Below are 13,616 nucleotides of genomic sequence, written 5' to 3'. Positions count from 1 at the left end.
GAATATGTGATTCTCTGCATTTTACTTGAATAGACGTTCTACCTTTACAGTGATTTATTGAATCAACTTCCATAAATTCTAATTAATGAGAAAACTGGTAGATATCTAAGAATGCTCTATAAAATCACTTTTCCCAAGAATTGTACACAGTGAAGTTAAAATGAGAGTGGATATAAAATAAGATTTTTAAAATATTACCAACTTTAATATCATTCTCACAAGCCTCACAAGTCCAGTGCAATTTATTTCAGGCCTGTGAAGGTCAATATGAAATGACAGATTGAAATACTGTACGTGACTTGCAAAAGTCGTTTTTGGGCAAGCTGTTTTCCAAGACTTAAATTAAATTAAAGCTTACCTTGCATCAGACATTTTTATTTTAACTGGATTGTGGCCTCATTTTCAAAGATGATCACTTTTATCCCAGGTTGTTAAATAGATATTACCACTGTGAAAATGAGCTTGATGGCATGTGGCAAATACTGATTAAGTGCAGGGCCTGTTCCTTGAAGAAATGATTTTTTTATCATTGGAAATAAAATGCCAACGTTTTTTTTTTCTCATAATTTGCAACATCTTCCTGAGGTTGTAATTGATAGAAGGAGTGTGTCCCAGTGTTTATTAACACAAGATTTGAGCCAGACATAGCTAGGTTCAAATCCCATGTCTGCCACTTATTAGAAGACTACTTAACCTATCTGCGGTCACCAGTTACCTCACATGTGAAGTGGGGAAAATCACTGGTGTTTGTCAGAATTCAACAAGGTATGTAGCACAGAGCCTGGCACAGAGGAAGCATACACATAATCTAAGAGTCGTTGTTGCTGTTGATGATTTTATTGTTGGTCTCACATCTGCATTATTATTATTTTTATTATATTTTTTATTATTAACTTTTCTACCAACTGGCGTTATAATTTTAGTGCTCTGGGTTTTGTATACTGATGATATTAGAGATGAAGAGCCTGAAATATATTTTTAACCAGATCAAACTGGTTCTCTATGCATGGGTTTCTAGCATGTTGCCCATTCTAGAGCCCTTGTCACCTGTTGGTGGATACCTTGAAACTTTGCAAATCTCGCTGCTAAGAGCTTTCTCTGGATGAATGTGATTTAGAGATGAGCCCTTGCCTGTTACACTTCTTGGTTAATTCTGCTTCTCCACTTTTCTTTTTAGGGTCTGCCTTCATGGCTCACGAGGAGAAATCAACCAGACAAGGGCTGCAGCCCTATCTGGCCATAGTGACTCCTTAAGGCAGACCCCTGGTACTGTTAGGGTCCTTTTCATAGGTCTCATCATTGCATGAGTCATGAGATGGATGAGCCGAGTTGACTTAATCAGTGCTGCCTAGTTTAGCCTCATTTCTTCAGGCTGGGTCTAAGCTTATTAGGCACAAACTAAAAGGAAATTTTGGTCACATTTTATTAAACACTGTTTATTAAACAGTTTATTAAACACTAGTTTTCAGAATAAAGAAATTTTCGTTAACAATCTCTAAAAGTGACCAGTGAGATTTCTTGTTTTTAAGATTTTGTTTTTTTAAGCGCCACCATGAACTCATAGAAATATATTTGATGTTTTTAATCCAATAATCAGATACCAAAAACCCCCACATTTATTACTAAGCATAACACGTAAAAACACATAATACAAATGTACATTTTGTTGAATTTTGAGGCATACACTCTCGTGTATAACTTGGCTAATCACTCCAGATGTCTTCCACAGGTCCTGTGTCTATGAAGACTAACCAAGAGTTACATTTATATTTACTAAAGTAGAAAGAAAAGCTATGTAATTTGGGCCTTCAAACCTTCAGGTCCAGATATTCGAGTGAATCTTCAGTAGTCTGAAGGTGGACAGAGATGGGCAGAGCAGGCCCAGGGTCCAAATAATTGCCAGCAAAGTCTTTACCCTGTAGAAGGAACATAGCCCAGAAGAGAAGCTAAACCAGCCACTGGCTAGGAGTGGGGACCATCTTGCCCTTTCCTCCCAAGTTCTGGAGGAGACTATTTCAAAATAACAGTCATAGTAGATAATAGTTTTAAAAAATTAAAGACAATTTTTTGGAGCAGTTTTAGGAAGGTTGAAAGGAAGGTACAGAGATTCCTCATATACCCCTGGCCCCATACATGCATGGCTTCCCCCATTACCAACATTACTCACCAGAATGGTACTTTTTTTTTTTTTTTTTTTTTACTGAGGATTACTCTACATTGACACATTGTAATTACCGAAAGTTCATTATTTATCTTAGGGCTCATTCACTCTTGATAATGTACACTCTATGAGTTTGGATAAATCTATAATGACACATATTCATTGTTGTAACATCATACAGAGTATTTTCACTGCCCCCAACTCCTCTATGCTTTGCCAATTCATCTTTCTCCCCCATGCCTACCCCTAGCAACCACTGATCTTTTTATTGTCTTCATTGTTTCACCCTTTCTAGAATATCATAGTTGGAGTCATACGGTATGTAGCCTTTTCAGATTGGCTTCTTTCATTTAGTAATATGCATTTAAATTTCTCCCATATGTTTTCATAATGTAATGTCATTTCTTTTTAGTGCTGAATAATGTTCCACTCTCTGGATGTATCACAGTTTATATATCCATTTGCCTACTGAGGGACATCATAGCTGGGGTGGCTTTGGCAATTTTTTAAAATAAGACACAATAAATTTTCCTGCATCAATTGACTCTTCCTTTCATGAAAGATTTCTCTGTAGCGTGCAATGCTGTTTGATAGCATTTTACCTACAGTAGAATTTCCATGAAAATTGGAGTCAATCCTTTCAAACTCCACTGCTGCTTTATCAACTAAGTTTATGTAATATTCTAAATCCTTTGTTGTCGTTTCATCAATCTTCACATCATCTTCACTAGGAGTAGACTCCATCTCAAGAAACCACTCTCTTTGCTCATCCATAAGAAGCAACTTATCTGTGCAAATTTTATCATGAAATTGCAGCAATTCAGTCACATCTTCAGGCTCCACTTCTAATTCTAGTTCCGTTGCTATTTCTACCACATCTGCACTAAAATCTTAAACCCCTCAAAATCATCCATGAAAGTGGGCATCAACGTATTCCATACTCCTGTGTATGTTGATATTTTGACCTCTTCCCATGAATCACAAATGTTCTTAGTGGCAACTAGAATGGTGAATCCTTTCCAAAAGGTTTTAAATTGACTTTGCTCAGATCCATCAGAGGAATCACTATCTATGGGAGTTATAGTCTTACAAAATGTATTTCTTAAATAATAAAACTTTAAAGTCAAAATGACTCCTTGATGCATAGGCTGCAGAATGGATGTTGTGTTAGCAGGCATGAAAACAACATTAATCTCTTTGTACATCTCCATCAGGGCTCTTGGGAAAATAGGTGAATTGTCAATGAGCACTAATACCTTGAGAGGAATCTTTTTTTTTTTTTTGTGAGTGGTAGATCTCAATAATAGGCTTAAAGTATTCAGTAAACCATTTTGTAAACAGATGTGCTGTCATCCAGGTTTTGTTGTTCCATTTATAGAGCACAAGCAGAATAATTTAACATAATACTTAAGGGCCCTAGAATTTTCAGAATGGTAAATGAGCATTGACTTCAACTTTGTTGCCAGCTGCAGTAGACCCTAACAGGAGAGTCAGCCTGTCCTTTGAAGTTCGAATCCAGCACTGACTTCTCCTCTTTAGCTATGGAAGTCCTAGATGGTGTCTTCTTCCAATAGAAGGCTGTTTTGTCTACATAGAAAATCTGTTGTTTAGTGTAGCCACCTTCCTTAATTATCTTAGCTAGATCTTCTGGATAACTTGCAGCAGCTTCTACATCAGCACTTGCTGCTTCACCTTGTTCTTTTATGTTATAAAGACAGCTTCTTTCCTAAACTTCATGAACCAACCTCTGCTAGCTTCAAACTTTGCTTCTGTGGCTTCCTCACCTCTCTTAGTGTTCACAGAATTGAGGAGAGTTAAGGCCTTGCTATGGATTAGGCTTTGGCTGAAGGGAATGTTGTAGCTGATTTGATATTCTATCCAGACAACTAAAGCTTTATCCATATCAGCAATAAGTCTGTGTGCTTTCTTATCATTCATGTATTCACTGGAGTTATACTTTTAATTTCCTACCTGACTATCGTGGCTTTCTATATGCCTTCCTCACTAAGCTTAATCATTTCTAGCTTTTGATATAAAATGAGAGACATGTGACTGTTCCTTTCACTTGAACATTTAGAGGCCATTGTAGGGGTATTAATTGGCCTGAAATTGGTTTCAATATTGTTATGTCTCAGGGTACAGGGATGCCCAAGGAGAGAGAGAGAGAAATGGGGGAGCAGCCAGTTGGTGGAGCAGTCAGAACACAGACAACATTTATCTATTAAGTTCCCAGTCTTATATGGGCATGGTTTGTGGCACCCCAAAGCAATTACAATAGTAACATCAAAGATCACTGATCACAGGGGCTTCCCTGGTGGCGCAGTGGTTAAGAATCCGCCTGCCAATGCAGGGGACACAGGTTTGAGCCCTGGTCTGGGAGGATCCCACATGCCGTGGAGCAACTGGGCCTGTGAGCCACAACTATTGAGCCTGCACGTCTGGAGCCTGTGCTCCGCAACAAGTGAGGCCGCGATAGTGAGAGGCCTGCGCACCGTGATGAAGAGTGGCCCCCGCTTGCCACAACTAGAGAAAGCCCTCGCACAGAAATGAAGACCCAACACAGCCAAAAATAAATTAAAAAAAATATATCACTGATCGCAGATAACCATAACAAATATGATAATAATGAAAAAGTTTGAAACATTGCAAGAATTACCAAAATTTGACATAGAGACACAAAAGTGAGTAAATGCTGTTGGAAAAATGGTGCTGATAAATTTGCTTGATGCCGGTTATAACAATCTTCAATTTGTAAAAGATGTAATATCTGCAAAGCACAATAAAGTGAACATGGACTATCTCTCTGTTTATATAATTTTTCTTTGATTTTGTTCATCAGACTTTTGTAGTTTTCCTCGTAGAGGTCATGAACATATTTTATTAGAATTACACCTAAGTATTTCATCTTTCGGGGTGCTAATGTAAATGGTATTGTGTTTTTAACTTCAAATTCCAGTTATTCATTGTTTGTATATAAGAAATCAATTGAAATTTGTATATTAATCTTATATCCTACAATATTGTTTTAATCACTTATTAGTTCTAGGTGTTTCTGGTTTTGTCAGTTCTTTCAGAGTTTCTACATAAATGATCATGTGATCTGTAAACAAAACCAATTTTTGTCTTCCTTCCCAATCTGTGTATTTTTTACTTCCTTTTCTTGCCTTATGAAATTAGCAAGGACTTCTAGTGGGATGTTGAATAGTGGTGGTAAGCAGGGCCATCTTTGACTTGTACATGATCTTAGTAGGAAAGTTTTGAGTTTCTCAACATTAAGTATAATGTTAGCTGAGGTTTTTTTTCAGATAAACTTTATCAAGTTGAGAAAGTTCCTCTCCATTCCTAGTTTAGAGTTTTTATCATAAATGGGTTAGATTTTGTCCAATGCTTTTTCTGCATCTATTGATATGATCATGTGATTTTTTTCTTTTTTATCCCACTTGTATGATTAATAGTTTTTTAAAAATTTTTACAGCTTGCTCCTACATTTTATCTTTCTTTCCAATGTCACTGTGATACAATTGACATGTAACTTTGTGTACGTTTAAGGTGTACAATGTGATGATTTGAAATGTATCTTGCAAAATGATTACCACAATATGGTTAGTTAACACATCCATTGCCTCACATAATTACAATTTTGTGTGTGTGTGTGTGTGTGACAAGAACACATAAAGATTGACTCTCTTAGCAATTTCCCAGCATGTAATACAGTATTGATAACTATAGTTTCCATGCTGTACATTCAATCCCAAGAATTTATTCATCTTGCAATTGGAAGTTACACTTTGACCAACATCTCTCCACCACCCACCCCTGCAACCACTGACAACCAGTAGTCTACTCTGTTTCTATAAGTTTGACTTTCTATTTTAGAGTCTATGTATAAGAAAAATTATACAGAATTTGTGTTTCTCTGTCTTATTTTATTTAGCATAATTCTCTCAAGTTTCATCCAGGTCATTGTAAATGACAGGATTTCTTTCTTTCTTTTTTTTTTAATGCCTGAACACTATTCCATTACATATATAATGGAATATTATTCCATATATATACATATATATATTTATATATGCTGGATCATAGGATAGTTCTATTTCTAATTGTGTGAGGAAACTCCATACTGTTTTTCATAGCGGCTGCACCAGTTTACTTTCCTACCAACAGTGCACTAGGTTCCTCTTTTATGCACATCCTCACTAACATTTATCTCTTTCTTTTTTTACAATAGCCATTCTAACAGGTGTGAGGGAATATCTTACCATGGATTTGATTTTTATTTCCATAATGATTAGTAATTTTGAGTGCCTTTTCATGTATTTGTTGGCTATTTGCCTGTCTTTGGAAAAATGTCTATTCAAGTCCTCTGCTCATTTTTTAATCAGGTTAATTTTTTTTTTTTGCTATTGAGTTTTATGAGTTCCTTACACATTTGGGATATTAACATCTTATCTAATATATGGCTTGCAAATATTTTCTCCCATTCAGTAGGTTTCTTCTTCATTCTGTTGATTGTTTATTTTGCTGTAGAGAAACTTTTTAGTTTGATGTAGTCCCACTTGTTTAATTTTGCCATTTTTGATTGTGCTTTTGGTGTTATATCTAAAAACTCATTGCCAACATCAATGTAAAGGAGCTTCTCCATTTTTTTCTTTCAGGATTTTTACAGTTTCAGATTATATATTTTAGTCTCTAACCCATTTTAAGTTAATTTTTGTGAGTGATGTAAGATAGGGATCCAATATCATTCTTTTGCATGTGAATACCTAGTTTTCCCAGCATCGCCTCTTGAAGAGATTGTTCTTTTCCCCCTTGAGTATTCTTGGCTCCCTTTTCAAATATTAGTTGACAGTGTATTTGTGGATTTATTTCTGTGCTATCTATTCTATTCAACTGTTCTATGTGTGTGTGTTTTATGCCAGTACCATACTTTTGATTTGATTACTATTGCTTTGTAGTATAGTTTGAAAACAGGAGGTGGGATGCCTCCATCTCTGTTCTTTTTTCTCAAAATTGTTTTTGGTATTCAGGGTCTTTTGTGATTCCATATGAATTTTAGGATTGTTTTTTCCTATTTCTGTGAAAATAAGAAATACCTTTTCATTTGTTTCTTCTTTAGTTTCTTTCATCAGTGTTTTATAGTTTTCAGTGTACAGGTCTTTCACCTCCTTGGTTAAGTTTATTCCTACGTATTTTATTTTTTTTTATGCTATTATAAATTGGATTGTTTTTTCTTTCAGATATTTCATTGTTAATTATAGAAATGCAACTGATTTTTGAATATTGATTTTGCATCCTTCAACTACTGAAATCACTTATTAGTTCTAAAAAATTTTTGGTGGAATCCTTAGGGTTTCTACATATATAAGATCATGCCATCCACAGATAGAGACAATTTTATTTCTTCCTTTCTGATTTGGGTGTTTTTCTTTCTTTTTCTTGCCTAAGTGCTCTGGCTTGGACTTCCATTCCTACTATGTTGAGTAGGAATGGTGAGAGTGGGCTCCCATGTCTTATGCTTGATTTTAGAGGAAAAGCTTTCAGCTTTTCACCATTGATTTTGTTAGTTATGGGTTTGTCATATACAGACTTTATATGCTCACATATATCCTTCTGTTCCCAATTTTTAAGAGCTTTTATAATGGAAAGGTGTTGAATTTTGTCAAATGCTTTTTCCTGCATCTACTGAGAGGATCATATGATTTTTATTCCTCATTCTATTAATGTGGAAAATTACCTTTATTGATTTGCATATATTGAACCAAACTTGCACCCCAGGGATCAATCCCACTTAACCATGGTGTATGATCCTTTTAATGTGCTGTTGAATTTGATTTGCTAAAATTTTATTCAGAATTTTTTCATTCATATTTTTTAGGGATTTTGGCCTAAAAATCTAAAGTTGTTTCTTGTAATGTGCTTACCTGGCTTTGCTGTCAGGGTAAAGCTGGCCTCAAAATAAATTCAAAAGTGTTCTGGTCTCTTCAATTTTTTGTTATGATTTGATTAAAATTGATGTTAATTCTTCTTTAGAATAGAATTCACCAGGGAAACCATCTGGTTCTGGACTTTTCTTGGGAGGTTTTTGATTACTCAAACTCTTTGGTCTTTATTGATCTATTTAGATTTTCTGTTTCTTCTTGATTCAGCCTTGGGAGGTTGTATACTATAGGAATTTATTAACTTCTTCTAGGTTATCTAATTTGTTGGCATATAATTGTTCATAATAGCCTCTTATGATCCTTTGTATTTCTGTGGTCAGTTGTAATCTCTCCTGTTTTATTTATAATTTTATTTGAGTCTTCTCTCTTTATTCTTGGTTAGTCTAGCTAAAGGTTAGTCAATAATCTTTACCTTTCAAAAAAACTAATTTAGTTTCCTTGATTTTTTCTATTGTCTTTCTAGTCTTCATTTCTTTATTTGTGCTGTAATCTTTATTATTTCCTTCCTTTTGTTAATTTTCATCTTAGTTTGTTCTTTTTGTAATTTCTTGAGGTGTAAAGTTGTTTATATGAAAGTTTTCTCTTTTTTAAATTTAAGTATATACCTCTATATACTTGTTAGCTTTTGTACAGCTTTTGCTGCACCACATAAGTTTTTATGTTGTGTTTTCATTTTTATTATGGTCAAGATACTTTTTGATTTTTCTTTTGACTTCTTCTTTGGCCTATTGGCTGTTAAGGAGTACATTGTTTAATTTACATGCATTATGAGTATTTCAGTTTTCCTTCTGTTTTTGATTTCTAGTTTCTTATTTTTGTGGTCAGAATAGATACTAAATTTGATTTCAATTTTCTTAAATTTAGTAGGACTTGCTTTGTGTTCCAACATATGATCTATCCTGGAGACTGTTCTCTGTGAGTTTGAGAAGAATGTGTATTCTGGTGCTAGTGGATGTAATGTGTTGTATATATCTATTAGTTACATTTGGTCTATAGTATTATTCAAGTCCTCTGTTTCCTTATTAATTTTCTGTCTGGATGATCTATCCAGTGTTGAAAGTAAGGTATTGAGGTCCCCTACTATTATTGTATTAGTATTGTATTGAAGTTCCCTACTATTATTGTATAGACAGAAATACAAGAAAAGGACTCCCTTTGGTTCTATTAATATTTGCTTTAAATATTTAGGTGTTCCAATGTTGGGTCCATATATATTTACTATTGCTATCTGATTAGTAGTTTTTAAATAGCCTTACTTGCTAAATTAGAATGTTGACAGTCAACTGTGTGCCAATTACTAATTATTTTTGTCTTTCTTATTGTTATAACTGACCCATTAAATCCAACGTCTGAGTCCCACTGACTAAAATATATATTTATAGCCCTCCTGCTAAATGGTAGATGCCATATTTTGAGCTGAAATCAAACTCAGGACAAAACCAAGGAAACATTCTCTGCCCCATAGATCAACTCCTTGAGGGCAAGGCAAAAGATTGCTTTAGTTTTCTCTCCTCTATTCATTGTACCTTGCACATGGTGGGTGATGAAGAAACATATTTTGAATGGGTTAACAAATAAAGCTGTGTCACATTCTTATGCTTATATGGTAACTATGATTATCAATCCACTAAGCTGATCAACAAAAATGTCTATAAAAAAATAAAGAGAAGATGTTTTAACGGTTAAGCAGTTACCTTTATAGGCATATGAGATAGAAAAGAAGGAGGGGGAAGGAAAGAGGCTTCCTCCTTACCAGTTCTTGAGCTTGAACAAGTCATTTAATATCATATAAGAGAACAGACTGGCCTTATACTTCTCAAAATGTCACCTTTGAGGATTAAGACATATGTGGAAACATTTGGGCAACTGTCAATGCCAGACATCAGTAATCCTTCAAATGTTAGCAGCATGCCCCTGGGTACCTTGCTTTAATCACCTTCCCATCTTCCCTTCCCACTTTCAGTTCAACAAAACCTCCCTCTCCAAAAACACACACATATACAACTTTATTGAAAGAAATTATAGATAACATGGCAGACAGATGATAGTTATTATTTTTGAATAGGTCAAATTGTTCAGACCTTTCATAGTGTGGGCAATGCAATGTAGGCAGCCATACGCCATGATCTTCTTTCTTATAAGTCTTGAAGGTGTAGTTCAAGACGACTAAAGGAACTCTCTTGTATTCATATTTGGGTAAGGCTGTCTCTACATATAAAAGCTTTAACCTGAATTGATGCAAATTAAATGCATTATATAAACCCCTGATTCAATTAAGTAACCAAAAATGTCTTCATGCCTAAATGTGCTCTCTTTATCCCCTAATAAACTCCTACTTCTCTTTGAAAATTCACTGTGAGAAAATATTTGTAATGATTTGAGACAAAACACTAACATTCTAGTATACAAAGGGTTCTTACAAATCAGTAAGAAATTCCATAGAAGAAAGAGCAAAACATGAACAGAGAATTCTTAGGAAAAATAAACAGTAAATGTATGAAAAAGTAACATAACATAATTATAAAACAACATGTTTATGAAACACTTGTCATAGACAAAAGCAAATAAAGAAACTAATCAATTTTTGTTCCCAATATTGACAATAATTACCAAAATATTAATAAGCAGAGTTTGGCAAGGATACATGGTCATATATTGTTGATAGGGATTGGCAGGAAGTTTTGTACTCTCAAATGTGAATGGACCCAGCAACCTCACTTCTAGAAATTTGTTGTAAAGAACTACTACCATGGGCACAGAAACATTTGTTCATGAGTATATTCAAAGTAGATTTGTCAATAATAGTGAAACATTACAAATAGCCTCAATGTCCAATCACTTAGATAATTGATTACCTAAGTTTTGATGTGTCTGTACCATAGGACTGTAGGCATCCCTTAAAAATGCCTGGCGTGGAAAGACCTCCAAGATATGTTAAGTGGAAAAAAAGACAAAAGTCAGCAAGCAATGAATGTATGCTTATATGCAAAGAAGATTATATAGATAAATGTATATATAAATTTACCAAAGAGCACTTGGAAGGATGTATAGCAAATTGTAGAAAGCTGATATTTCTAGGGGTCAGAGGAGAAGGGGGGAATAGGGAGTCTGTGAAAGGTGAAAAGAGAGCCTCACATAAGTGTTATCCTGATTATTTTAATCTTATAAAGATAGAAGCTATTCAGATATTTATAATAAAAAATAAACAACAAAAAAGTTACTTTAGTTCAATGTAATGAATTGTATCAAAGAGGTATGTTATCCTTTTAATGATGTGTAGTAGCTCTTCATATATCCTGGATAATAATACTTAGTTTAATATATTAAATTCTTCCAAACTGGAACTTGTTTTTTGTTTATGGAGTCTTTTCTTATCCATAAATGTGTTATCTTTATATTGTCATTATGATAGTCTCCTAAGTTTTCTGGTACACTTCATGTACATGTAAAACTGTAAAAATAGTACAGAACTTTATTCTAATATTTCTAATATTTTTATAGTTTCAAATGAATGTACTTCTTTAGTACACCTAAAATTTTTTTTTTCTGCTGTGAAGTAGAGGGTTACCTTGAATTTTGTTTTTCCTTAAGGATCTAATCAATCATCCAATTCAAAATGTATTAAATGGTTTTCCTTTTCCCATTAATTTAAAATGTAAATTTTTTCATAAATAAATTATCATATGCACATGGGTCTGTTTTTCATATTTTCTCTTCCACTGATATATTTTTCTATTACTTTGCGAGTACCACAGTTTTATTATAAGTTTGTAGTATGTTTGGCAGTCTAATAGAGTAAGGTCCCATTGATGTTCTTGTTTGCTAAATTTTCGTGACTATTTTTGTATATTTTCTCTTAGCATCACCATGTCATGTGCCATTAAATATTGAACTGCAATTTTGATTTGAGTTATATTTAACCTATAAATACATTTAGGAAAATTATATCTTTATAATATTGAATTTTTCTATGTTAAATGTATGTCAAATACATCTCCACTTTCCATTTAATTAGATATTCTTTTATGTTATCAGGTAAAATTTCTTTTTATTGTTTTGTTCACGTAAGTACTTACTCTTTCTAATTAATGTTTTTCCTAGGTATTTTATGCTTTTTATTGTTGTGAATGATATGTTTGATTTCGATTATATTTTCTAATTGATTGTACCTGTCTCAAGAAAGCATGATCTTGTACCTGGTCACCATTTTATAGATAATATTATTCTCACTACTAGCTTTCTTATTCTTTTCTTAAATTTCTAGATAAATAATCATAGTGTCTCTAAATCATGACCCTTCTCTCTTTTCCATTTTAATATTTACTTCTCTCATTTTTTTCCCTCATTTTATTTCATTAACCAGAATCTCTAATACAGGGCTAAATAGCAGTAATGATAGTCAGTCTCCCTTTATTTTTTTGAGAGCTCTGATGGGAATGATTCTAATATTCCAGCAGTAAGTGCGACATGGAGTATACATTTCTGGTAGATACCATAATTCAGATTGAGGCTTTTATTCTCTATTTTAGCTTATTTAGTGTTGTCATTGTTGTCATGTGCTTTTCATTTAAATCATGAATGGCCTTTATACAGCAGCATCATAATGTATCAGTTCAGAGAGCAAGTTTCAGAGTCAGAATTCTGCATTTCCTGCATCACTCCACCATTTAACTTTCCTTTGCCACAATTTTTCATCTGAAAAGAGGGAGAAATAATAAGATCTCCTCCACTAGGTTATTTTAAAGATAAAATGAGCTCATTAATGTTAAAGAACTTAAAATAGTGCTTGGTACTCAATGAGTAATTTATAGCACTCAATGAGTTAGTAGTATTGCACTCAATAAGTTATTTATTATTATTATTGTCATCATTATTATTACTATTATAGACCTGTTCATTTGATTTTCACATTTGTTTCATATTGTAACTTATATTAATACATTTCTTGATGTTGCACCACCTTTGCATTTCTGAGATATACCCTGTCATGATTCATTTAATGTAGTGTGGAATTGTATTCACTAATATTTCCATCTGTGTATAATAGATACTTTGGTCTATAGTTTTCTTGCTTTGTGAGTGAGTGAGTTTGTGTGTGTGTGTGTTTGTGATCTTTATACAGTTTTGTTGTCAAGATTGTACTAGCGGGCTTCCCTGGTGGTGCAGTGGTTGAGAATCCGCCTGCCAATGCAGGGGACATGGGTTCGAGCCCTGGTCTGGGAGGATCCCACATGCTGCGGAGCAATTGGGCCCGTGAGCCACAACTACTGAGCCTGCGCGTCTGGAGCCTGTGCTCCGCAACAAGAGAGGCCGCGATAGTGAGAGGCCCGCGCACCGCGATGAAGAGTGGCCCCCGCTCGCTGCAACTAGAGAAAGCCCTCACGCAGAAACGAAGACCCAATGCAGCCAAAAATAAATAAATAAAAAAAATTAAAAAAAAAAAAAAGATTGTACTAGCATCATCTAATCAGTTAGGAAGATGTCCACATTATTTTGTGCATTGGGACACTTTC

The 13,616-nt window shown here is 34.1% G+C and overlaps 1 long non-coding RNA gene across 4 annotated transcripts in view; it reads right to left on the bottom strand.

Moving 5' to 3' along the window:
• Positions 1–13,616, bottom strand: part of LOC309654680 — a 128,862-nt gene that overhangs the window by 80,622 nt on the left and 34,624 nt on the right. The gene's annotated exons all lie outside the window — the stretch shown is intronic.

This window comes from Balaenoptera physalus (genome assembly GCF_965194825.1).
Source record: "Balaenoptera physalus genome assembly, chromosome: 2".
NCBI lineage: Eukaryota > Metazoa > Chordata > Mammalia > Artiodactyla > Balaenopteridae > Balaenoptera > Balaenoptera physalus.
This window is presented reverse-complemented; position numbering and strand designations above follow the sequence as displayed.